The sequence below is a fragment of the Babylonia areolata genome, chromosome 21 (genome assembly GCF_041734735.1).
Source record: "Babylonia areolata isolate BAREFJ2019XMU chromosome 21, ASM4173473v1, whole genome shotgun sequence".
NCBI classification, from domain to species: Eukaryota; Metazoa; Mollusca; class Gastropoda; order Neogastropoda; family Buccinidae; genus Babylonia; species Babylonia areolata.
The window spans coordinates 20,592,674-20,597,520 of record NC_134896.1 but is presented as its reverse complement, the minus strand read 5'-3'; positions in this window follow the sequence as shown (position 1 = coordinate 20,597,520).

Here is a 4,847-nt window from a genome sequence, read left to right as displayed (position 1 = left end):
GTTTGGGATTGTGTTGAATTTGTAGGGGCTGTGGAGGTTGGTGGCGGGTGAGGTGTGTGTGTGTGTGAAGTCAAGTCAAGTCAAAATGATTTTTATTGAGGGTAAAAGAATAAGCTTATACAGCTTTTTTACATCCTGCCCTGTGTGTGTGTGTGTGTGTGTGTGTGTGTGTGTGTGTGTGTGTGTGTGTGCGTGCGTGCATTTTTTTTCCTGTCTTCAATTTGTTTCTCTCTCTTTTTCTTTTGTCTTTCTTTTCTTTCTCTTACGATATTTTCTTCTTCTTCTTTTAGTTCGTTTATATATATATATATTGTTTTTTTTTGTTTTTGACTGATCTAAGATGTTCGTTGGTATGAATGCATTAAACACACACACACACACACACACACACACACACACACACACACACACACACACACAGAGTTGATTTGTCTCTTTCTTTCCTTCCTTCATCCTTTATTTTCTTTCTTCCTTTCCTTTCATCATTCAGTTGACGCCAAGTTCCTCTGAACACCTTCCGATCAAATACCTTTGCCAGCTCCTTACGATTTAAAGATACCAGTCAATCACTATCACTGAAGTCAACCAAAGAACCTATCTCCTCTGGTGCTGCTGCAATTTGCTGAAAAGTTTATGGGAAAAACGTCAGTAGTAACATAAAGCCATTGAAACGGTACAGATGATGGCTTAGAGGTAACGCGTCATCCCAGGAAGCGAGAGAATCTGAGCGCGCTGGTTCGAATCACGGCTCAGCCGCCGATATTTTCTCCCTCTCCACTAGACCTTCAGTGGTGGTCTGGACGCTAGTCATTCGGATGAGACGATAAACCGAGGTCCCGTGTGCAGTATGCACTCAGCGCGCGTAAAAGAACCCGCGGCAACAAAAGGGCAAAATTCTGTAGAAAAATCCACTTCGATAAGAAAAACAAAACTGCACGCAGGAAAAAATACAACGCACTCTCCCTGGGGAGAGCAGCCCGAATTTCACACAGAGATATCTGTTGTGATAAAAATAAAAATAAAAACATATACAAATATGACGAGACAGAAAAAAGAATTCGGCGAGTCGATCAAAAGGAATCAGACATACGAGAGTCTGTGGGAGGTCACATTTCTTTTGTTCAAACGATTCAATTTATGATTTTCGTGGTGTTGTTTATTGTGAAAAGAGGAATAGCAAGCATGCAATACCGAAGTAACAGTTTTATGAGGTAAAAAATACAGTATTCAATAGGTACTTCTTTATAATTACTAACAGTCATTGTGCTTCTTTCGTAATTATTATTCACCTTTCTTTTTTTTTTATCACTGCTCTGAGGCCATAAATAAATCATTATTTGAATGTACAAACCGCGCGTGACACACCCGCATGTGTGTCCGCGAGTTCATTTGGCGTACAAAAGTGATAATTATGATTCTTGAGGGACTGCTGCAACGGGTAAGCATCAGTACTGCTTACGAGGCTAGTGTGATGTCACGTGAAACGCTGCACTCGCAGAACATTGATCGTCGGAATAATGATAGTAATGATGATGATAATAATGATAATGATAATGATGATGACGATAACAACAACAAAAACAACTACAATAATAATCATAATTGTGATTCATGATCGCGTTGTGGATAACAATTTGGGAATAAAAGATCACAGATCCTTTGTCCTTTTTAACAGAACCAAAAATGATGATAGCGGATGGAGACAGGTCCCAGCGCCTCTTGACTCTGCCATAAAACGACTCTACAAACGTTCTTTCAAAAAAGAAAAAAGAAAGAAAGAAAAAAGGAGGGGTTGGGGGGTGGGGGACGGGGAATATCGGCCTAAACAGACTGCTGGAAGGCAGAAACCGTGGATCATTTTAAACGTTTTCTTTGGGAGACAGCCATGCAGCTGTTATGTCTGATTATTATCATGCAGTTTCTTCCCCCGTGAAATATGCTTCACAATAAATGGTTTAAAGTAATGATGAAAATGACAATGATGATGATGATGATGATAGCAACAGCGCCAACACTCCTCCTCCTCCTCCTAGTAATACCACTAACAGTTATAATAATAGTATATATATATATATATAAGTAGTAATGATGATAAAACTAGTAGTAGTAGTAGTAGTAGTAGTATAATTGATAATGATAATCACAACGATAGTAGTAGTAGTAGTAGTAGTAGTAGTAGTCATAATGATAATGATACACTTTATATAGCACTTTTAAATCTCTTTACAATAACAAATACCGCTTTACAATAACAGTCAGTCAAACATAACACACACACACTCACACACACACGCACGCACGCACGCACGCACACACACACACACACACACACACTCTCTCTCTCTCTCTCGTGGAAAAGTACACAATATGGTGATCACACAGCCACAACAAAATGTAAAATACGTACTAACTTAACCTTGTAGAACAAAAGTGCTTCTCGTGCATAGTAAATTAACTCTTTCATCATTGTTGTCACAGAATTCCTGTCGTATCTTCAGGGCATTAAATATATAAATGCAGAGTTTACGAATACTGTAAACAGAACCATTCTTCAGCAAGTGAACATACGATTGACCTTCAGAGTTCAGATGTTTTTGCCGCAGGTTATTGTAAAGGACACAATTGTTTATAAAATAGTTCTTTCTAGGGGCCGGAGGCCTGGAGATTAAAGTTTTGTTCTTGTTCTTGTTCTCTTGTGGAAAAATAGAATATAACTATTTACAGACATTACGCACACATTGATGGTGCTCCCAGTTTCCGATGGAGAAGAATCATAAATCGAAGACTTCTCAAAACTGCCCCAAGAAAGGCTACTGAAAATGAAGTAAGACGAGGAAATACCCGGTTCAAAACACACACGAAAAGGTAACAATTGCTAATGAAATAATCGATCATTGCATCTTACGCTTGGGGATATAAAAAAAAGGATACAAAGTTGGTAAAAGATAAATTCGCAACTCCCTCCGAAGATAGCAGCCAGTGGTCATTTGACTTATCTCCACGGGAGAAAGCCAGTTGTCGGACCTGATATGAGCGCAGTTTCGTCCCCTGTGGACTCGTCCAATATCTTGGAAAATAGAAGTGACCCCTCCTCCTCCTCCCAAGTTCCCCCTCCCTCCCCTCCCCCCACCTCTCCCCCAGCATTCATTGACTTGGAGACACCACTTAAAATTTAGTAGAAGCGACAGTAATGGCTGAAGCAGCAACAGCAGCAGCAACAGTAGTAGGCTTTTGGTAATAGTAGTAGAAGTAGTACCAGCAGTGGCAAAATCATCGCACTTATCGATTATTCCGGTAGCCGAGTCTTTCATTTTAGAATGTATTGTTCACAGGGAAGTAAATGAAAGTTTTCAGCAAATATAATCATATTCAGAATCAGCATTATTTTTGTCATCTAGAATATGATGTGCTCAGCCGGCTACTAACTGTAGCTCAACTCACAGCACATGCCGCAAAGCGTAAAGTGGACGACAGTTTCACTGCAGTGACGGTGTCCAACCATTGACATGAGGAGGTAACTCCTGTGGCGTAACACTATTCAGATTCGAATTTGAAACGTAAGCATCCGCCGGTCACTCTCCGAGGTATCGCTCTCAAGCACACATCGCACACACAGTCAGCTGCCTCATATTCCACTGCATTGTCTGTCTTCATCTTCTCTCTTCTCATCTTCTCTTAATATTGTAATAAAACAACAGAAAAACCCTTTTATGAGTGGCCTGGCCTGTGCGCGGATCTTTTTTTTATCCTTTCATCTGTATACTCTTTGATTCAGTAAATCAGTCATTAATCCAGTCTTTTGTACCGTCCCCTTTAATTATATACCACTCAATTTACAACACGGCTTCATGATATCAAGTGAGCGTTCTTTTCTGATGTTTGTGGGCTTTTCATTTTTGTTCAATCGTTTGCATGTCCTAGTGTAATATGTATGCGAGTGCGCGCGAGTGCCGGCATGCGTGTGTATGTGTGTGTTAGTGTGTGTGTGTGTGTGTGTGTGTGTGTGTGTGTGTGTGTGTTAGTGTGTGTGTGTGTGTGTGCCGGTGTGCGTGTGTCCGTGTGTGCGCCGTGTGTTTGTGCGTGTGTGTGTCTGTGTGAAAGCTTGAAACAATAATTATGATTAATTATTTTGGTTGTAATTTTGGTTTGACAGAATCAACACAGCCTGAGCAGAGAGGGGTGGGGAGAGAGAGAGAGAGAGAGGAGGTGAGGGAAGCTGTGTGTCGGTGAACAGTGGGGGTGGTGTTGCACTCAAGCCTTGAAAATTCCGACTTCGATTATGCCGACTGCAGTCTGACTGGTTGAGTCTCTCTCCCTCCCTCCCACTCTCTTTCTCTGAGACAGGAAAAAAACATCGCAATTGGGTCATCAACGATACTGCCCATGGATTTCTTTTCCTTTAATCAATAGAAAAGGTTTTATTTAGCAAACATCAAAAACCACAGTTTTTTCAGAAAACATACAGAGAAAGAACAGCGCATGAGTCGACGGAGCTTCCCAGCCACGCCCACACCCTGTCAATCAGTAGACGGCAAGCCACGCCCACCAACCAATGGCTGCCTTCGCTGATCAATAAAATGGCCCACAAATTGAAAGTTAAGGGGACGAGAAGTGGTGGCGAAGAGACGAGAGAGGGGAGAGTGTTAGAGGGTGAGAGGTGGATGGGCGAGGGTGACAATGGAGGGGGAAGGAAGCGCGTGATTGAAGCCGTGGGAGGGGGAAGAGGAGGAGGAGGGGGGAAAAGGGGGAGGAGGGGAAGGAGGAGAGAGAGGTATATTTCGATAAGGACGAGGCTCGAATCAGCGCACTTGGCCTCCTCGCTTTGGAGAAGCGTCAACGACGCTTAA